The sequence below is a fragment of the Syngnathus scovelli genome, chromosome 9 (genome assembly GCF_024217435.2).
Source record: "Syngnathus scovelli strain Florida chromosome 9, RoL_Ssco_1.2, whole genome shotgun sequence".
NCBI classification, from domain to species: domain Eukaryota; kingdom Metazoa; phylum Chordata; class Actinopteri; order Syngnathiformes; family Syngnathidae; genus Syngnathus; species Syngnathus scovelli.
The window spans coordinates 17,260,982-17,283,974 of record NC_090855.1 but is presented as its reverse complement, the minus strand read 5'-3'; the positions used below and the strand labels follow the sequence as shown (position 1 = coordinate 17,283,974).

General features: G+C 44.0%; 1 long non-coding RNA gene, 1 other non-coding gene and 1 pseudogene across 2 annotated transcripts; all 3 read left to right on the top strand.

Moving 5' to 3' along the window:
• The first annotated feature begins 285 nt into the window (after positions 1-285).
• Positions 286-4,883, top strand: LOC125975097 (uncharacterized). The gene is made up of 2 exons (XR_007483874.2): positions 286-3,777; positions 4,358-4,883. It is a non-coding gene; the product is annotated as an uncharacterized lncRNA (long non-coding RNA).
• An 867-nt stretch (positions 4,884-5,750) lies between these two features.
• Positions 5,751-5,822, top strand: trnaq-cug (transfer RNA glutamine (anticodon CUG)). The gene has a single exon. It is a non-coding gene; the product is annotated as a tRNA-Gln (tRNA).
• A 1,731-nt stretch (positions 5,823-7,553) lies between these two features.
• Positions 7,554-7,636, top strand: LOC125975897 (U2 spliceosomal RNA; annotated as a pseudogene).
• Positions 7,637-22,993: the final 15,357 nt, after the last annotated feature.

The window sequence follows — 22,993 nt, the reverse complement described above, 5'->3', positions numbered from 1 at the left end:
GGCTCATGCTGACCGGGTCTCTCGCCTTGGCCTCGCAGCCGCGACCCGTTTGGGAGGTCCGCTCCCTCGTGCTCGTAGGAACCTTGCCGTACCAGCCCCATGGTGACCATCTGCACGTGTCCCGACTGGGTGCCCGGGACGCTGCTCACATGTTTTCTTGTTTCGTGATGTTTTACGGATTTACGACCACGGTCCATTGGGCGCCGTTGAACTTGACTGCCCTTACACCTGTTTATGGACCCTATTAGGCTATTTTGTGTGTTTTGAGGTGTTCTTTGGAATTGAGGGAGTCTGGTTAGCCGCTGTTACTTTTCTCCTTTGTTTTGTTGCTTTGCTTTGATGGCTTTTAACTTTCGTGCTTACTGGCTTTCTTTGTGGCACCGTTGTGTGGCAGCCTTATAGGAGCCTATTGAGTTGCGCTCATGTCATCTGAGTCTTTTATATACCCGCTCTGTGGTATGAATACTGCTGGGGCCTGAATTTCCCCACCCCCAGGGATCTATAATCAATCAATCAATCAATCAATCAATCAATCAATCAATCATCTGGAGATGATTTTTGTCCGATCACGCAACTGCAGCGCGTCGCCGACCGCACAACTGCTGCTCGCATTATTGTGACAGAGCGGTCGCTAAAATTTACAAAATATTTTTAAAGTCCTGATGTACTTTCCAGAATTTAAGTGGACCTCAGTGCGCAGGGAGCTTAATTTGGTCCGATCGCGCAACCGCAGCGCACCGGGCGCTCACTGTCGCATTGCTTTGGGAGCGTCTTTGTGTTTTAGGATTGCTTTACTGCTCCCACTTGCTTCCTTTGGAGGCACGATTAGAGTTGATGCAATCCTCAGAGTAACGAGAATCTAATAACGAACGGAGTCAGTTGGCATGCGGGTTCTCTCGGCTCATCTCGCGAGGTTCGACAACCGAATTTCGTCCGACATCCGAAACAAAAAAAAAATCTCGAATTTTTTGTTCAAATACTGATTTGTTCGAGAACGGGGACATTCAAAAACCGAGGCTCCACTGTACAAAAATTTAAAACCAACCTTCGACGGGGATGAAGCTGTGAACCCAGGTGTGCAGACCACAACGGACTAGCATTTCATCGCCATAACCTCTCAGCCACCTCGTCTTGAAAGTCTTGTGTTGACAAGTCACGGTATGTATGTTGTGCCAAGACACTTTGGATGTGAAGATAATGAAAATCCGACTAGGATGTGATTTGAAATGATGAGTGGCAACCCATCGCCTAAATATCTCAGCCATCGCATCTCATGCATGAGTTGTATGGGTGACATGATATGGTATGTATGGTTTAGTATAAGCCGCAAGGTAAAATGATACGATACTTTAGATGTGAAACGAAGAAGAGCTAAGCCACAATAGAAGTGACACTGTCAACAAAGAAAAAGGTTTTTTCAATGTTGTCTTACCCCAAATCTTTGGGATCATCGGATCTGCACAGTTGGATAGTTCCACCAACATTTTAAGATCAACATTCCTTCATGGTTTGCCTGGGTGTCCTGGCTGAAGATCCTAAATAAAAGACCCTAAACTTATTGTGATATCATATCGGTCATGATCGTATAGCATGGTGGCCGTAGCATCCTCGGAACGAATCTGGGTCATGGCGTAATTAAATTACTTTGCTGAATTTGTCCGTTGTTCACTGTTGCCAAACAGACTTCTGTTGAACACAAGCTTCCAGACATTACGTCCACCTACGTTTTAACATCAACTTTATTTTATAAAGTTCTTCCTAATTCATCTTGGCGAAACTCCCTCAGGCGTTCCCATCTTTTTTTTAGGCCTGACTGCCACGAGGTAGCGGTAGACACACAATTATGACCCTGGAAGTGCACGCCCAAACCGACTATGATATTAATCAGAATTCATTAATCACTGAAATCCAGTCCTCAGGTCCATGTCATATTCGCTATCAATCGGAACGTAACAAAGCTGTTTCTACCCAATCACGAACTGGGGACTTTTCGCGTGTTAGGCAAACGTGATAATCACACTATGGAAACATCTGCTACGGTGGTGCACCTTACTTACTGGCCCAAAGTGTCCCTCATTCATTCACATCTTCAGTGAAACCTCCCCAAATCCCCATTCAAACATGCAAAGCATACTATTCGACATGAAAGCAAATCCATTTGTATCATATAAGGACTTTTGACTTGTGATCTGGTGCTACCTCTGTGGAGTTTGTAGGTTCTCCCTGTGCCTGCGTAGGTTTTCCTTGGGTTTTCCTCCCACATCACAAAAACATGCTTGGTCAGCCGATTTAGTAATCCAAATTGCCCATAGGTGTGGTGCAAGTGCGAATGATTGTTTGTCTCTGTGTGCCCTTCGATTGGCTGGCAACCAGTTACAATATGTCCCCCGCCTACTGCACCATTGGCTGCTGGGATAGGCTCCAGCTCGCCTGCGACCCCCCGCGGTACAGATAATGAACGGAAAGGATGGAAGTGAATGGGGATCCAATTAGGGCCTGAAGAGGGAGCCACAGCAATGTGCAGATACTCTTATTAGTTTATACAAACATATATACTTCATCATATCAATCAATGTGTAAATAATTTACCCAAACATAGTTGCTCAATCAGAGCACAGACACAGCACACAGAGCTTTGTGACTTTCACTTACACATAGGCAGTGAGCACAGACACGGCACACAGAGCTCAGTAAAGTTCCATGGCGCATAGTCACAAAACATTCAGTAAATAACAGGATATTCAGGTGATAACAGAACATACCTTATCCTTCCCTCCCATTCCCTTCCTTGTTCCTGCTTTTGGTCAGTATAAAGCCTTCTGATCTGGAGTGTGACCTTGTTGTTTCTTCTGCTGAAGTGCCTTGTGCACTGACCGCCATTAAACAACCTAATATCTGTTACAAAAACTGTTACTCCACATTTTTGTTTTCCTTGCTTAACGATGGACATCTTGAACAAAACGCAACAGCCCGTTTTAGCTATGCTATTCACAGCCTCGGCTTGACAAACTGAGCTTCAATTCCCTGACACAAAGTTTAAAATCAAAAGGATCTTAAGACTTGTTTTCAACCAGGGACCTTCAGCGTGTGAGGCAAATGTGATAACCACTATACCGTGGAAACTGCGCTGACACACATAGCCTTTTGAAGAGCCTGGCAAAAGTTATACAAAAGTGCGAAACCTAGTTTTCACCCAGTCTCAAATCAGGTACCCTTTAGCGAAACGACTTAGCCTGGGCTCGGCAAATAGGGCTTCAATTCCCCGGCGCGGAGTTCATTTCTTTGAATGAAAACATTGCATTTGCTGGCACAGTTTTGAAAAGCAAATCAAAAAGTTCATAAGTGCCTGCTTTCTTCCTCACTCACTTTTGTTGAACTTTTGCCGGGCTTCTCAAAATGCTTTGGACGTCACAGCAGTTTCCATAGCGTAGTGGTCATCATGTTCTTCGAAGATGCGAAACAACCCCTGTTTGAGACTGGGTGGAAACAACGTTTTCTAAATTTATTTGTCAGTGTTGTCTGCTTTGCAAAGTGTGCCAGGGACACCTCTGCAAATGTGAGCCAGAAGCTCTCTGAGTCAGCAACAGCCAGGTGTGCGACACTCCGCTAAAATGCTCCCCTGACCACGTGTAGGGTGAAACCAGCCTCTAATCTGTGTTTCCATTTTTTTTTTTTTTACCTTTAACTGTCAAGCCAACTCTTTCCTTCTTGGCTTGGCCAGCTGACTGCAGACCCACTCCAGAACTGCCTCCAGTTCATCCATCCAGAAGACATTCAGTGAGTGCAACTTATCAGGGTACAACCTAGTGGAGCCTAATCTGTTGGTTCATGGTCACCCCTTATGAACGTTAAAACCTTTTCATGCCCATATCGCTTATTTCGAGTTGCTTTTATTGTTCATCTTGTCATTCGATGATATTCTCATTCTTGGCTATCCTTTCGCCATAGTTAGTTTATTTTTTATGTATTCATTATAATTTCAATGTAGATTTGGTAAATAATGTCCACATTATACAGCTGCATTGAGTATTGTTTGTGTGTGCGTGTGTGTGTGTGTGTGTGTGTGTGTGTGTGTGTGTGTGTGTGTGTGTGTGTGTGTGTGTGTGTGTGTGTGTGTGTGTGTGTGAGTGCGTGTGCGTGCGTGTGTGCCTGTGTGTTCATGCGTGTGTGTGCGTGTGTGTGTCTATTCCATGGTGTAATGGTTAGCACTCTGGACTCTGAATCCAGTGATCCGAGTTTTAAGTTTCAGTGGGACCTCAAATATTTGGTCATATAGTATTTGATAAAGTAATCACATGTTCTCCAAGTTACAATGTCAACTGGTGGAACTTACTTTAGATCTTGGATGGTTTTAAAGCTAATGCTCTTCTGGATTACCGTGTAATCGGTCGAGACCGGCTTCCTGCTTATCCGGCTGGTGCTGACGGGTCCCTCGCCTTGGCCTCGCAGCCTTGTGCTCGTCGGAACCAACGACCTTCGCCGTGCAAGCCCCGTGGTGACCATCTGCACGTGCCCCGACTGGGTGCCCAGGGTGCCTGTTTTGTGATGTTTTCACCGATTCACGACCACGGTCCTTTGAGCGCCGTTGAACTGGACTGCCCTTTCACCTGTTTATGGACCCCGTGGAGTGTATTTTGTGTGTTTTGGGGTGTTCTCTGATATTGAGGGGTGCTAGTTGGCAACTGTTACATTTTTTCCTTTGTCTTTTTGCTTTGGTTTGCTGTGATGTCTTTGTGGCGCCGTTGTACGGTGCCTTATGAGAGCCTATTGAGTTGCGCTCATGCCATCTGTGTGTCTTTTGTGTACCCGCTCTGTGGTATGGGTTCTGCTGGGGCCTGAATTTCCCCACCCCCGGATCAATAAATGTTCAATCAATCAATCAATCAATCAATCAATCAATCAATCAATCAATGTTTGCATGCTGTGATTGTGAGCACTCTGAATCTAGCAATACAAGTTCAAGTCTTGGTGGAACTTCCAATTTGTCAAAGTCAAAGTCAGCTTTATTGTCAATTTCTTCACATGCCAAAGACACACAAAGAAACCGAAATTTCGTTCCCCCCCTATCCCACGGTGACAAGACATGGCCCACAACAGACAAACAAGTAAACAAGTATAACAAAAGCGTCCCGAATAAATAATGAATAAATAACAACAAATAAATAAATAAATAAGAGGAGCAAAAAAAAAAGGAGCAAGTGCGCGTACAGCAGACATTCCAGAAAATAGCGCAACAGTGCCGCACGCTACGCAGAAGGGGGTAGCGAGTTCAGGGCCCTAACAGCCTGGAGAAAGAAGCTGTTGGCGAGTCTGGTGGTGCGGGAGCGCAGGCTCCTGTACCTCTTCCCAGAGGGCAGAAGGTCAAACAAAGAGTGAGCCGGGTGACTCACATCTCTTGCAATCGAGGTTGCCTTGCGGGTGAGATGGGAGGTGTAAATGTCCTTCAGGGAGGGGAGCGAAGCACCAATAATCTTACCAGCCGTATTCACTATGCGCTGCAGGGCCTTCAAGTTCTGTTCAGTGCAGTTACCACCCCAGACAGCGATGCAACTGGTAAGGACGCTCTCAATGGTGCCACGGTAGAATGTAGTCATTTACATGGAAAAAAAAATTGAAAATTCCAATTCAGTACTTTGTGTACAGCCCTATGAGTGTGTAAGCCCTGCCTCCACTACTTTTGTCACTTTCGTAAAATGAGCGCTAGTGCATTGTGCTCAGAAAAATTATGCTCCTCCTTCTGCCACTGCTAGGGTTCTATGGTGTAATGGTGAGCACTCTGGACTCTGAAGCCAGTGATCCGAGTTCAAGTCTCGGTGGGACCTCAAATAATTTGTCATTTAGCTGGGAAAAATTTACAGATGGCAGCAGCTTGTGGGCTGCCCCATGAAATCGTATGCTTCCCTACACCTGAGGGTTTCATGAGCACTCTAGAGTCTGAATCCAGTGATCTCAGTTCCAGTCTCGGTTGGACCTCAAATCTTTGGTCATATACAGTCATATGCAAAAGTTTGGGCACCCCTAATCAATTTCAAGATTTTCTTCATAAATCCTTGGCTGTTCGGATCAGCAATAGCAGACAGACACAGTGATATTTGAGAAGTGAAATGAAGTTTATAGGAGTTACAGATTTGTCAAGAAGAATGGTCCAATATACCTTCAACCAGAATCCACACTCTCATTGGAAGCTATAGGAAGTGTTTAGAGCAGTGGTTCTTAACCTTGTTGGAGGTACCGAATCCCACCAGTTTCATATTCGCAATCACCAAACCCCTCGTTAGTGAAAAAAAATACATATATGCCTCATAAACTGTATGCATTGAGGATGGGTCGACTTCCATGCAGCACAACCAACGTGTGGAAAATATTATGCACACGACATTTCTTCTCAAAAGCATGGCTTGAAAGAAGGTCCAAAGCAGACAAACTCCAAACAGCAGAAGATGGCTTGATTCCATCGACCTCTAGGTTATGGGCCCAGCACGCACCCGCTGTGCCACTCTGCTGCTCAGTGCTAGAAGTTCTTCAAGTCCTCTAATCGGCAAACAAGCATTTGGTTCCAACTCGCAACTGGATTCTGATTGTCACTCATATTGTTCATTACATTATGAACAAAGCTCAGTCGGGCAGCACTAACCTGGATGCTGGTGGAGAAACCAACTTTTTATACACTTTCATGTTTTAATAGAATTGTCAACAAAATTCAATGTTGGAACTGCAGCTGGTAGGTAGTGTGGCTGAGCGGTCTAAGTTGCTGGATTTAGGCTCCAGTCTCTCCTAAGGCGTGGGTTATAATCCTCTGTCAGTTCCGTACTATTCTTCTGGCCCAACTCTTTTCGGTGCAGCCGTTGTACATATGATACCCTGGAAAGTTCTTGGCGAATTATCAATCTTTGCCTTTCATGTTCATCGGGACTACCCTTTTAATAGGTACCTACACTGTGTAGTTGGATAGAGACTGGTCAAAGGGGACACATATATGCCTCAAGAACTTCATGCATTACTGCGAGTGAAGAAGAGTGAACAAATAAGTCGGCAGACAGGTTTGCCGATTTATTAGTGCCCAGAAGAGCAGCACTCTGTTCCGTACTGTAACCTGTTAGGTTTCTTCCCAGTTCTTTATCTTTAATGCTCAACATGCTAACAGTAATTACCAAGAGGCAGCCTTCACAGTTTAACTATTTAATGTATGCCAAAATGATCGATGCACAGCTGTGGAGCCTTTTCTGCGAGATGCAAAAGAAGGTCCCTCTCCCAGCGCCAAGGTTCCTGCTCTTATACTACTCTGGCCGCCTTCCTGCAAGGAGGCGACTCTGCCTAGCCTGTGTGATAATGTGTGACCTTGTCGTCTTAACCGAGAGTGACTTCTACATATGTGCAAAGGGTGTCATAGAGTAGAGAAAGCTAATAAAGCAAGAGAAGGGTTACAGCGATATAATGGCATAGCTCACGCTCCCTAGCTAATCACATGTGCCAAAGAGGCCTATTCTAACAAACCGTTGGTGAGAATGGGTAGACGGGGAAGCCTGTAAGCGTGTCCCTCACTCGCATACTCCATCGCTTCTCTGCCTTTTGGCTAAGATCAAGTGTAGTATCTGTTAGAGATTTGTTCACTCCAACTTATTTTGCAAGAACCACACGGGAGACAAGCAAGTTCTTTTAGACACCTGCAGGTGGAGAGTTCACACGTTGAAGGAGTGAAGCCTGAAGCTCCCCCAACTGCAAGGACATATTTATTAAGAGAAACAGAGTGGGGGTATGGGTAGGCTGAATCCTTGTCCTCTAGTCTAAACATCTCAGGGGATGTTTTACGATCTTGTGATAAGGAGGACAAGGTAAGGCATTTATTACCTGTTGCATTCCAACATAATCCTATGATAAGGATACTCTGTAAAACCCTAACATCTCCCTCCTGTTTTATCATATGATTATGCCACCCCAAACAACAAAGACAAGTAAGAAAAAAAAAACATATATACGTATAATGAAGAAAGTAGAATAGTAAAAATAAAAAAAACAACAAACAATGTTAGCAACACTTTCCAGTGAAGATGAGGTATTACCTTAATACCCCAGATCAAACTTATTGTGTAAGCGAAAAACCTGCTGGCCAGATGTTATTAGCAGGAAAATTCTTACACGGCACCTTTGGCCTAGGCGACCAGAAAAACACAGAAACAATACATCATTGTATCCATCACTTGCGAAGCATTTTCGATGGTCAAATCAAAAAGTTTCCGTAATACATGCCCAACAGAACAGCATCTACGCAATCCACGTCTCATCATCATTATCACATCTGTCACGTCTAAGAAGTTGTATATGTGCTCGTGTTTTCGTCAGCTGATGATGTTCTAGTCTGTAGGTGTGTTCCGTCACACACACCGGCGCACACGCTCGTGTCCAGTTGGCGGGCAGCATCCGATAAACCTTGTGACCACAAAGCCACCAGCCATTCTGTATGAAGTATGTTCCGTTCGATGGTGTAGCCATGTTGGTTGGAGAGCGCCTTACACCTTGAAAACGGCTCTCTCATCCTGGCACACAGCGGTGATGTCCAAAGCTCCCATCCAGTTTCCTCTTGGAGAGCAGTCGTCGTTAATGCATTTGTGGGTTCTGCAACCTTGGATGCAACATCTGTAGTCAGCAGGACTTGAAATGGTCCCTCCCGTCGTGGCTGGCCCAGTTCCTTCTTTTGATGACCTCGATGTAGACCCAGTCTTCTGGATTGATGGGGTTGTCGACCTGTGAGGAGGAAAGATCAAGCGGCAGTAAATTTGTCTTTGACACAGTTTGAGCGTCCTGATCATATAATCTGCCAAGGACTGCTCTTCATCTGTTGTTTGCAACTCTCGTAGTCAATTGTCGTGCCCATTTAACTGGCAAATAGGAGTGTTTGCGGGAAAAATTTAAACACCTCCTAATGATTCCCTTTAACCAAAAACTATTTATGACAGGGGCGTTCCCATTTATTGCCTCCTGGTTTAAAAGAGATTGTCTTACCCATGCCTTCTTTCTCCTCACACGCTTGCACCCACACAGAGTGCGCACACACACACACACACACACACACACACACACACACACACACACACACACACACACACACACACACACACACACACACACACACACACACACACACACACATCTCTCGTGTAGCTTCTTTTGATAGAATCTCCTATCGGTAACTGTATGGCAGACGTTTTAGCATCTAATCCCATACTCTGCTCTCTCGCTTCTACTTTTTCATGTCGGTGCAGTCGTAGGTGGCCCCTATTGCAGTCATTGTCTTGTTAACTGTCGCCTTGTGACTCCTATGCATGATTGTGTGAATGTCAAAAATTGAACGTACCTAACTTTCTGACCATCCAACCTCCACTGTGGTACAAAAACCTTACTATTGTATTGAGTAGGTACATTGAGCAACCTAGCTTCCTCCTGACTGCCAAATGTCCTGTTCTAAAATTTATATAACTCGACCTCTACGTCTTAAGCTTGATGAGCCAAAATATCAGATCTTGCTCTTGTTTCCTACCGTTTTAGCCTATTTGTTTTATCCAAATCCGTTCAATCTCTGATTATAACGCTTTTCTCTGTAGTCCTACGTATTTTTCAAATCGGTAACTGTATGGCAGACGTTTTAGCATCTAATCCCATACTCTGCTCTCTCGCTTCTACTTTTTAATGTCGGTGCAGTCGTAGGTGGCCCCTATTGCAGTCATTGTCTTGTTAACTGTCGCCTTGTGACTCCTATGCATGATTGTGTGAATGTCAAAAATTGAACGTATCTAACTTTCTGACCATCCAACCTCCACTGTGGTACAAAAACCTTACTATTGTATTGAGTAGGTACATTGAGCAACCTAGCTTCCTCCTGACTGCCAAATGTCCTGTTCTAAAATTTATATAACTCGACCTCTACGTCTTAAGCTTGATGAGCCAAAATATCAGATCTTGCTCTTGTTTCCTACTGTTTTAGCCTATTTGTTTTATCCAAATCCGTTCAATCTCTGATTATAACGCTTTTCTCTGTAGTCCTACGTATTTTTCAAATTTTTATTTATTTATTTATAAAATCTCCTCAGTTCTGTCAAACTCAGTGCACAATGAACCTCCCTTCCACTTTGAACCAAGCTTCACCAAATTTGGTAATGCCGTAGCAAGGAGTGCGGTTTGGTTGTCGGACACTCCAAGTCCATATCTTTTTGCTGCACTTCACCCTCTCAAGTTGGTGTTCTTTTGTTGTTGCTTCAGAGCGACCCCATCCATCACTCTTGAATGAGTCCATTGTTCAAATGAGTCAATTTTCATCATTGTGAGTTCCTCCGCTTTTCACTGTCTTTTCCGTCCCCGAGGATGTTGTCTGTCCTCCGGAGTGTACTTGCCCCTCTCCAAGCACAACAGTAGTCTTTTCTTGTCCTTCGCCAAAGGTCAAAGGTGCTTCAGAGCCAGGCACCATTTTGTAGTTGTTCACGGCTGCAGGCGAAGACTCGGATTGGGTTTCAGGGGCCCTGACACTGAGAATGACAGGCTGGGACGTCAAACTTGTAAGACTATCTCCAAATTTAGCTGCTTCCATCAATTTGCTGGTAACATTTATTTACCAAACTTCAAATTCTCCTAATAACAGCGGTCTCGTTTTTATATCGTAAATCCTGCAACTCATCCTATTTTTGAGCTACATTTTATCTATAGTTCCAATTTAATCGGACAGTATGTTGTCTTCAGTATCATTATTGAAAATCAACTCATCGAGGTCTGCGTTCCACATCAAGCCCTGATCTGTATGTCTTGACCTCTCACATGTTATTGTCATGCTTGCTCAAAAATGTGACTTAGAGTATGGTGCTGTGAATTCTCAATCTCCCCAATGAAATTGGATCCCACCTCGTAGTTCTTATCGTTCTCATGTTCCTGTTAGCCTGCAATTGTCCAAATCAAAAATGTTTTCTTTTAACTGTCTTTCTTTTGAACCTCTAAATCTCTCGTGTTGCAAACCTATCTACACCAGAACAAAAAATTTAACACAGTATAACACCAAATGTATTCGAAAATTCATTGTCATAAAGTGTTGTATTATTACTATCTTCCACTACCTGTCCTACTCACTCCCTCCTTTTGAGGCTTGGCAACGCCCATGACTCACACCTTGACAAACTTTTTGGGAGAATGCGTTCTGTACTACATACGATTCCATCATCATTTAATTTGACTTTCTTTCCAAAACGCTTCTCAATTTCTCAGTTCACACATCTTCTACATGTGTTACTGGTTCTCCAGTTTTTTTTCTAGTTAATTATCAATCCAAAAGCTACGTGTTTCTTTCTAACATTCAACCTGCTCAAAATCACTCTTTCATCAAAGTCGCTCTACTAATTTTCCATAGTAGTCGCCAACGACTTCAACCATTCAACCTTTCATTCAGGCAATCATTCATCAATGCTCATCATATGCATCTCACACAGTCTCCAAAAAGGAGTCATACTATCACATTGGTCCCAATTCATCCAAGCTCACCACACAACATTCATATATCATTTTCAACTCAGGTTTCCTGGTAGAACAATCCACCAGTCCAAAAAAAACAACTAAAATAAACAACTGGCAAATTTATCAGAATTTTTTCTTTGTTTTTAAATTTGAAGAACTCAATCTCTCAGATTTAGCTTGCATTTAGAATTTTGCATAATCTTATAACACAACCAATCAATTATTCCTATTAAATGTAGCATTGCAAAATCTTAAATTCACAATTTAGCTTCTTCCAATTCCTGAAAGCATGTTCTGTCGTTTTTTTTTTCTTTCTTTTTTTTCTTCTTCGAATTTCTCATGTGTGCTCGACACTTAACATGCACTATTGTGGATTAGTTTCTGCTCGCAAACAGATTTCTCTCTCTCTTTTCCTCTATTTTTTTTTCTGTCAAAATTGTTTCTGTTCTGCGGTGTTAATTGAATAGACAACAGTCTAGCAAATGTCTTTATACTAAAAGTTTAGCCAATCTTCATCAATTTGGGATTTTAACTTTAACTTTAACACATACGCACACACATGCACAGCTCTCGCGTGCGGAAGGTAGGTCTCAGCAACAATGATTCGTCACAGGCTGGCCATTTCCTGTGGTCGATCAGGAGCTGGTCCCTCCCATGCACACGAGGACAGCACATTCTAATTTTATTTATTTATCTTCTAGAAGCAAGTTGCATTTCTTTACCACGTGATTTGCATATTTTAACTTTAGTGTAACACAATTTGAGCTCTAGTCATTTGTAATTTGGGCATACAAACAGCATTGTCATACTTCTTGGATGGACAAGACTTCTAATAATCTAAAAAAATTATAATAATCTGACAATGACATGTTTTGCTGTCATATGGGCATCTATTCTTTCTTTCTCTGTATGAGCATAAGTGGTCAAAGATCAGGAAGCTTGTCATGCTAAAAATTTGGCTTTTCCTCTGCCCCTTCCTGCACCCTTTGATTGATATTGCTTTGCAGAACGACACACTCTTGCAAAGTGTCCTCGTTTCCCACAGTTCCAACAGTTGTCAGTATCTCGTGGGGGTTTTGAATTATATGGCGGCCTGCGACCTTGTTGCCCTCTACCTCCTCCTCTGCCTTGCTGGGACCCTTGGAAGAAGACTGTTGTATCTTCATCTAGTTCATCATCATTATCTAGATGAAATACATCAGAACTTTTGCCTTTTTTGATCACTTTTTCAGCATGTCAAGCCCATTGCATAGTTGTTGTCACACTTGCAACATCCACTTCCACCAAATGTTTCCTCACCCAGTTGCCTATTTCAGGGCGGAAATTAGTGAGGAGCGCATTTTTAAGCTGTTGTTGATAAGCACTCTCAGCTGTATCATTGAATGGGATGCCACTATGCACCCTGAATTCTTTTTCAAATCTCAAATGAAAATCATCAGTATCTTCGCCAGGCTTCTGTTTTATTGCTGCCAAATGACCATAATTCGCTCGTCTTTGAAATATAGTTCGTACTCTTTGCACAAGACCATTCCATTGTGCTGCATACTTCCCTCCCAATTGATTTCCCTCAACGGGATAGGGAAAAGGCCCTTGATTATTTCTGCCTGTATAATTTCCTCTAACCTTTGCCCAGTCTTTTCCCAAGGAGGACATTGCAGCTTCTCCTGCCTCATGTCCATTCAGTCTATAGGAATGTATAATTCCAGCCATGTCCTCTGCCCATTTATCTGGGTCTTCAGCAACAGGGGTAACCCCTTCAACTGCTTTTCTTGCCTCTTCCAAAGTCCATGGCCGGAAAACATATGTATGTGGGAGTTGGTCTTCCCCTACAAGAGGATTTGGCACCTGTATCATTGGGCACACATCAACCTTGTCTAAATTTTGAGAAAATCTCGCAGCAGTGGTCAAACTTCTTGTTTGTACAGGACTTCTAATAATGTGACCCTGACTTCTTTTGCTGTTATATGGGGGGGGGCTGAATTTTTCTTAAACTTGGATACAAGTTTTGTGTGCGAGCGGAAGGCCCCTCTTGCTCCTCTGCTCGAGCTGCCCCTTCAGCGTCGGCTGGAGCCGTGGCCGCGGCAGTGCGCCTGCGCACTGTGGCCTCATTGTCTTCCGGCCTGACAAACATAGTCTCAGCCTCATCACCTTTCATCTTTCTATCTTTTGTCTTTTGGATTTGTTCTCTTCTCTCTTGTGAAGCTTTTAACCACATTTTAGCACAATCCAATTCTCTCTCTTTTCTTTTCTTTTTCAGTCCATTTTTTCTTTTTATTCACACTCTCTTCTAAAACATCAACTACTATCTTCCACACTTCAACTCTCAACTTCCCTTCTACTCCATACTTTTTCTTCCACTTCAGCATATATTGCATACAATTAAGAAATCTACTCGCCATGTACTTCTCATCTCCGTCAAGAGGTAGAGATTTACCGTTTTTATTTCCCATCTTAATTCTAGTAGTTTTAGGTTATATAATTTCTTTTTCTCAAAAATATTATTATTATTACTTATTTATTTCTTTTATGTCTTTGAGGATCCTCAATGCAGGTTTAAATTGACCTTTCAACAAATTTCTAGCCTGTATTATTGCCGTGGCTCAATGCTAGAACTGCTATTTAGTCAATTTATCCTACCAGTCACACACTCAATCACACAAACGCCAGCGCTTTTTTAGGCCTCATAGCTCGGACAAACCAAAGTCGTATCTCATAGCTCGGACAAACCAAAGCCGTATCTCATAGCTCGGACAAACCAAAGCCGTATCTCATGGCTCGGACAAACCAAAGCCGTATCTCATGGCTCGGACAAACCAAAGCCGTATCTCATAGCTCGGACAAACCAAAGCCGTATCTCATAGCTCGGACAAACCAAAGCCGTATCTCTCGTGCACACAACTTCAGGCCCTTAACTTACTTGTCCCCTTGGTTCGTTGCACTGCCGGGTCCCGTCAATCCACCTCTGTCAGACGAAGGCAGACCTAAGATGCTGGCCCAGCGAAGAAGTCTCTTCCCAGGACTTTCTTCTCCAGGTCCTCCTAATGGACACTGGCTTGTCGACAATGCATCACGTCCTCCTTCGTCAGCCAGATAGCGGGTATGAGGGATCCCGGGTTTCGGCACCAAAATGTTAGAGATTTGTTCACTCCAACTTATTTTGCAAGAACCACACGGGAGACAAGCAAGTTCTTTTAGACACCTGCAGGTAGAGAGTTCACACGTTGAAGGAGTGAAGTCTGAAGCTCCCCCAACTGCAAGGACATATTTATTAAGAGAAACAGAGTGGGGGTATGGGTAGTCTGAATAGAAAGCCCTTGTCCTCTAGTCTAAACATCTCAGGGGATGTTTTACGATCTTGTGATAAGGAGGACAAGGTAAGGTATTTATTACCTGTTGCATTCCAACATAATCCTATGATAAGGATACTCTGTAAAACCCTAACAGTATCTGTTCTTGGGTTTGGGGGATTAAGAGAGCTGACCGTAGAAGAGAGAATTTTAACCATAAAAGTGGTGATTTTACCCTTGCTTTTACTAATCAGTTCTGTTTTCATCCCAACAAGTAAGTTGGCCTGCTCTTCCTCCCCCCGGTTGGACTGCGTCGTGAGCTCGGACTGCTCCGTCCTGGAGCATTGTTGGGATGCGTCGGCAGCGGGTCTGCGAGGCAGCGGGAGAGGGGCCAGCGCGGAGACATCGGGCCAGGCTTGCGGCCACCCCACCTCGCCCAGCCGTGCCTTCCATTCTACTGGCGTACGTTCGTTCGCGGGACGACAAGATGGGTTGCGTTCGCCTGATAAGATCCACGAACCGGACAGTGCGTGCCTGCTGTGTGCTCGTGTTCACAGTGGCCTGGTTGACTGTCATCTTTCCGGACTCTGCTGTGGATCGGGAGCGGCTAGCGTGCTATCACTCTTATTGTTCATCTTCTTGTTTTATTTTTCCTGTGTTGTTTACTTGTATGTGCGTTGTGAACTCTGTCTTGTTACCCTGGGATAGTGAGAAACGTAATTTCGATCGCTTTGTGTGTCTTGACATGCGGAGCTATTGACAATAAAGGAGACTTTGACTTTGACTTTGACTTTGAAGTTGCTTTTAGAATTGGACCGAGCCATTTTTTACTTCACCTGGAAATCCAAGTCAGAGGGACTGAAGAGGGACACCATGAAGAAAAAGAAAAAAAACGGAGGAGAAGGAGTCCCGGAGTTAAACCTCTTCCTCGGTAGAAGATATGTTGCCCTGCACCTGTGAAGCGCGCTTTGTTACACCAAATGCACCGAAAAGCCAAGCAATGACACGATTCCGGATGGGCTCATACCTTTGGAAAATAAAGCTAATACCCACCGACCAAAGAATTCCTGTGTCTTTTAATCTGTCACCTTCTTATTCCTTAGTCAAGAAGTTTTTGAAGAACTTTAAATTAGAGCAAGAGAATAGTGAAATTTTAACAAATCACAGGTCTATGATCTCTGTCGTACAGGAGCAGGAAGCGGCGTGTCCAGTGCACGGGCTTGCATTCGGCGAGCCCACAACAGTTTGACACAATGTCAACCACCGCGCCCTCTCGAAACAAACTCCGGGACCTGTTACGGGTGGTGGCCCATGATGTCCTCCAAGTCAGGTCCGTTATGCACTCCCGGGGCATGTCAGCGCTCTCAACGTGCCCCCGACCTGGCTGTGGCACCCAGGAGTCGGTGTTGCACCTGCTCTGGTAGTGCAGGGCTGCTGTAGACTTGTGGGCGACCTGCAATTCCCGGCAAGGGAAGCGCTGTATGCAGACCTTGTACTCTATGGGGTGAGCCCATTGAAAATCAAGCAAGAAGACTTTACAAAGCAGTGGCTCACCTTTGCTGCCATCAAAGACGCCATGTGGACTTCCAGAAATTTGCTGGTAAGGAGGCACAGACATCCTAGGAGCCATGTTGTCTGGGGCTTCATGCCCCTGGTAGGGTCATCCATGGCAAACGGATCCTAGGTGAGGGGCCAGACAAAGCACGGCTCTCACAAGCCCCTTATGAAGAAAAACATAAATGGATTCCGTTTTCCGAGGTGGGGCTTGAAGGCGAGCATCAACGCCGGGTCAAACGCACCTCTTTCCATAAGGCGGGTTTGTCTTAGCCGGGTTCGGAGATTCGTCCGTAATCTAACCACCCGAGTTAAATTAACTCCACCGGAATCAATCTAATTTCTGTACGACGCCAATCCCTCTCAAGTCACCCGAAGCTCGAGCCGAGTAACTCAATTCGAGGCAAGACTTCGAAGTGACCGCATCGTATTGATGGCTCCCCGCTAATGTTTGAAGTTCTTATTATGTTACGGATATTTTTAGATGTCTTTGTTAAGACCTCAGGGATTCGTTTGTATAGCGCACCCAAGCACTAGTTTTGCCGAAGTAAATGTTGATATGGGTCCGTTCCACTTGGTCGCTCATGCAGCGAGCCGACCAACTTGTTTATTCGAAAGAGAATCGAATTAATAAAAGTGTGACAATAATAGCATTTAAGAAGAAAATTACTGCACTTTATATTATTAATTCCAACTTCTTATAAGTAGATCTAGCACTTAAAGGTCGGAGTGCTTCACCCCACTTGATTGCTTTAAAAAAAGAGTAACAACTTTCTTAAAACAAATAAAAATGTTTTACTCTATTTAGATTTGCCCAGTAATTAATTTGGAAGGCAAGTCTATTTTTCGACCGCGTCCTGTTTAACTTTTGACGCGGCCCGACAAATTTAGGAACTGGGCCGCGCCCGACAGACAATCGAAATTTTTTTATCCTTCACCAACTCTAATAATCTATTTTAACCATCGCCGTTATTTTATCTAGAGGAAGTAAATTTTCAAACGAATTAACATTTAACAAAATTCACTTTTCCCTTAAATATTTACGAAAGTTATTTAATTCTCTAACATGTTCGGAGTTGCTTTTTACGCGGCCCGTCAAAAAGGGGAAACAGGCCCGCGCCCTTCAAATAATTAAATTATTTTTAGTTCTACACTAAACCGATAATCCGTTGTAAGCACTTTCGTTAATTTATTCAGACGAAGCAAACTTCCAAACGGATTGAAATTAACCCGTGTCTTAAATAACTACGGGAGTTATTTAATTCTCTAAAATTGTCTGAGGTTGCTCTTATTTATTACGGTCCTAAGTTATACCATAATAATCCCCTGCACATTAATCAAATCGTCAAATCAACCCCAAACATTCGATTGCACATTCAGTACAGATCAGCGCACATCGAAGTAGATAATATACAAAACACATTTATTGACGAAACATGAAATCGAATTACAAATCTCAATTACTCCAGAAACCGAACAATTCCACTCACTGATACCCGTGTTAATAAAATCATTCAATCCCAGAACAATTCGATTGCAAAACACAGTTCATGACAGAGGGAAAAGGTAGATACCAGCTGCGTGCTATTTTTGGTGGAAGCAAAGTCGAGTGATCAATTCGATCTTACTTCTAAAATCCAAATTAGATAAACAGGCTGGCCTCGAGGGAGCCGGCGGCCCGATGACTATTTCCCACTCTCGCTAAAATACATAAAAGTCGTTTTCCCTCCCCTAATTTCTCCTGTAAAGTTGTCCAGTCCAATTTTTTGGAGTAAATCCAAGTTAATTTCAGACCAGCGATCCTGCGTCTCGCACAAAGATCCCGGGACTCTGGAAAAAATCTTGAAACTCCTTCGGGCTTCTTCACGTATGAGCGCTCTTTGGGGGAAAAAGCCCCGTAGCTGCCCCTGCAGAACTTTTTATAGACTTGTCTGGTACCTATATTCTCTCTATAGGATAAGACCGCCTAGTTTCCCACGCCCTATAGAATCTGGTCAGTTTTCCCACGCTGTATAGGGTTTGGACAATTTTCTCCCTCTCATACACCTGCTGTCCTTCAGCAGATGTTTCCGCTTTGACCAGGCATTACTTTCCACCAATGTACAGCTAGCCGCCGGTAAAGCCTTTCACTTCCCCTTTTCTTCACTTCCTGTTGCATGAGAATAATTTTTAAAGTTACGCTTCAATTAACTCTGAAATAAAAATCTAAACCTTTGATCTATTTCTTTAACCAATTTATGTCACGCCACTATTCTCATAGTGACGGGTCTCTTGATCGAATTGACTAACAATATTGCTTTAGCGGTTACAGAATACATTTTTAGCCAAGCAAAGAAATCAAAAAGTAAAAATCACATTTGTGCTTCTCCAAACAATTTATGTCACGCCACTATTCTCATAGTGAGGGGTCTCTTGATCGAATTGACTAACAATATTGCTTTAGCGGTTACAGAATACATTTTTAGCCAATGAAGTGAATTTTGAACTTTAGGCGTATCTGTATGTTGCATTAGATGATCCAAATGTAGCAGTAAGACTATCAAACTATATTTGCTGTACAGAGAAGCTTTAGTTTCAGTAGTGTACAAGTACTTAGTAGAAGATAGAAGGGCCAGTTGTCCGTGACCAGGGAGAATTCAGTTTCAGCAATGTGTGCAATCCTATAATAAGGTAAGGTGGCTGTTGTCGTCCATCACCAACAGCGCTGGTCAAGATCTCCTTTTTAGGACTGAAGTAAACTAGTAGATTGAAAACTACAGCTGTTACCCAAAGCCGTGACATCAGCTTCTTGTCAGGTATAAAAGCTACGGGCCTGACAAGAGGGGGGGGGGGGTTCGCTCTAGCGGGTGCCAGCGGTCTCTCATTCCAGCGGGGGCTCGCTCTAGTGCGGGCTCGCTCGCTCCCTCTTTTGGGGGGAGGGCTTTTTTTTACATCCATGCCTTGGGCCACTCAACTTTTTGGAAAGACTTCACTCTGACATCGGTTGAATAAAATCTTTTCCCAATCAGCCGTGGTCCCTGAATTGCTTATTTTTCTGAAAACAGCCACCGACCACCGAGTGTTTTTTGGAGACCAGCAAAGCAGCAAAAACCATATACCACACCAAGCAAAGAAATCAAAAAGTAAAAATCATATTTGTGCGTCCATGCATGACTCACACTCTGACACCGTGTTCCTGTTTTATTTCTATTTTAACTTGTTTAGCTTATTCTGGCCCCTTTTTTGGTCTCATGTTTTGGTCTGGCGCCATCCTTTGGACAAATTTGGAATTTCAGCTCTGCCAATTTATTCCTGTGAACAATCCATTTTTTACCATTTGCACCTTCTTTTCCCCCCATGTTACATGACAGATCTGATATGTATTTCTGAGCACTTTGAAATAACATGTTTTTTGATATCAGAATCAGAATCAGAAAACCTTTATTGTCATTCTACATAGTACAATGAAATTGGAGACCTCCATCCAGTGCATGAGGTAGACACAAGTAACATAGTCAAGTAATCGACTAGTAGAAAAGTAGATGAAATAATCAGAAACAGTAGTGCGGACAAAGTGCAGTAATAGTGCAGGAGGAAAGTGTCATCAGTGTCGGCTGGAGTTGAGGGCGGCTATGGCTTGGGGAAAGAAACTGTTTCTGAGTCTGTTTGTCCTGGTCTTCATTTGCCTGTAGCGTCTTCCAGAGGGCAACAGGTCAAACAGGGCGGAGCCAGGGTGGGAGCTGTCCGCTGAGATGGCCTTAGCCCTGCTGAGGCAGCGGGTAGTGTAGATGTCCGTAAGGGAGGGGAGAGGGCGGCCGATGATCCTCTGGGCTGCCTTCACCACTCTCTGCAGCTTCTCCCTGTCAGCGGCGGTGGAGCTGCCGAACCATACTACGATGCAGTAGGTCAGTAGACTCTCGATGGAAGATCGGTAGAAGGTCAGCAACAGGTCGGTGTTGAGGTTGTACCTCCTGAGGACTCTCAGGAAGTGTAACCGCTGCTGAGCCTTCTTGACGATGGTGGTGATGTTCTCTGACCAGGAGATCCGGTCAGAGATGTGGACGCCCAGGTACTTGGTGCTGTGGACCCTCTCCACCTGCTCGCCGTTGATGAAGAGGGGAGTTGGCTCAGGGCTGTGTCTTCTGAAGTCTATGATGAGCTCGTTGGTCTTCTTGGTGTTCAGAGCGAGATTGTTCTCAGAGCACCAGTCGACCAGCTCCAGGACCTCCTCTCTGTAGGCTACCTCATCGCCATTGGAGATGAGACCGACCACAGTGGTATCGTCGGCGAACTTGACAATCCGGTTGTGGTTGTGAGCCGGTCTGCAATCATGAGTGTATTGCCTGAATAGCTTAATGACCCTTAAGGAACTGTTCAATGCATGGCTGACTATTTTCTAAATCACGGACACTGCCAAAGTTGTCTAAAAATGTACAGTACTTGATTATATTTTATGTATTGACTAATGCTTGATGCTAGTTTTCGATTACGACTGAACGTTCTGGACAGAGGAAAATATTTAGCCTAACAAAGAAAAGATATGGTTGGAGGCATGATTAAACTAAGAATCTGATGACGTAAGCAAGTACATGGAGTATCAAAAGAACAAACAAACAAAAACATGGTGAGTACAAACTTTGCATAGTCAGGGAACATTAATAAATTGATGATGTCACAGCCAAAAGCTCACATAATTCCGTACAAAATGACAAAAATGAAAGAATGATGAATGGGCGGTGTGCGGCAGTGGGCAAAGAGGATGTATGTGCAAGAATGGTTTACTGGAAGGAGCCTTGGAGATAAAACCGGTAGAGGTGCCAGAGGAAGAGCGGCAGAAGGAAAACAACCAAGAACCCGGCCAAAGGTGATCGCCAAGGCCGAAAGACGGGATGGAAGACAACAGCCCCCCCACACACCGAATCGCCCATAATCAGCACCCACCCCCACGGAACCAGCTCTCACCGAACCAGCACCCACTCCCATGGAATCAAACTCTCCTGCGAACTTGCCACACCCCGATTCATCACCCATCAAACTCGGCCCACACTAGCATGTGCAACTGAATATAAGCTGACCAAAGAACCTTGAACGTTGCCTTTTCTGAATGGAGACTTTCTGCTCTTGAGCATGGTCGCACGAAAGGCCCAGCGCTGTATTGTACTTTCCTGAAAACAGAGCTTTCTAAACAAGAATTGTGATTGAACTCAACCAACCTGTGTAAGTCTAAATTCCGTTTCGGTGTCTTAACCTTTTCCTAAAACTGAAAAAAAAAAAAAAAACGAGCACACAGTGAGTAAATGGAATAACAGGTGATTGGCTATGGCTTTTGCCGTGAGGCGCGAATAGCGCGCTTCCCAAATTGTGGACCAAAATCCAACAAATGGTGACCATCCGACGTGATTTCTTCAGAAGGGAAAGTGCATGCTCCAGGAAGAATTCTTCCTTCTCCGCTCTTGCTCAACAATATTGCAGTCCGATCAGCACAAAAGGTAAGGGGGAACCTTTTTTTTTTTTTCAATAAAACCTCCCAGTCCAGCAATGTTATGAAGTGAAAGCAGAGTAAAATTAAAAATGAATAATTTTAGCTCTGTGTTCAGGAATGGTGGTTGTATATACATTTATGATTGTATGCATGATTTCTTTTTGAAAAGAGAAAGGTGGTGAGGACTTCGTCTGATCACCGAAGGGTGCTCACACCGCTGGAACTTGTGGGATGCCAATGGCTAGCATATGGGCACCGGAGTGGCTTCAATAGTAGACGCTTAGGGACTTTGTACTGTTGCCTAAGGTCAGGGTCAATTAGATCGGCCAGGCCAACAATACGAGTCAGGGACTCGTGAAAGAAAAAAAAAGGTGAAGGCATCACTGATATAGCAGGACGGATGCCTGGCGACCTTAATAGAGACCTTAGAGACTTATATTGTTGTCTAGGGCGAAGGGTAACTGGGTTAACCAGGTCGCTACATAATTGTTGAAGTCTGCTTATGTTGACATTGCGTGGAAAGCAAGCTTGGCTGTCAGATGGGACAGCGACGCAGCTGGAGTCAAAGTTAAAGTCAAAGTCTGCTTTATTGTCAATTTCTTCATATGCCAAGACACACAAAGAGATCGAAATTACGTTCCCGCTATCCCACGGTGACAAGACATAGTTCACAATGTACATACAAGTAAACAACACAAGAAAATAAAACAAGAAGGCACAAACAATGAATAAATAAGAGTGATGAATCAATAATAAATAAACAAATAACACAATAAATAAGTACAGGACGCTACGCAGAAGGGGGAAGAGAGTTCAGGATTCTAACAGCCTGGAGAATGAAGCTGTTGGTGAATCTAGCGGTGCAGGAGCGCAGGCTCCTGTACCGCTTCCCAGAGGGCAGAAGATCAAACAAAGAGTGAGCGGGGTGACTCACATCACTCACAATTGTGGTCGCCTTCCGGGCGAGATGGGAGGTGTAAATGCCCTTCAAGGAGGGGAGTGAAGCACCAATAATCTTACCAGCCGTGTTCACTATACGCTGCAGGGCCTTCATTTTGTATGCAGTGCAGCTACCACCCCAGACAGCGGTACAACTGGAGAGGACTCTCTCAATGGTGCCACGGTAGAATGTAGTCATGACGGCCGGAGGAGCACTTGCTCGCCTGAGTTTCCGCAGGAAGTACAGGCGGCGCTGAGCTTT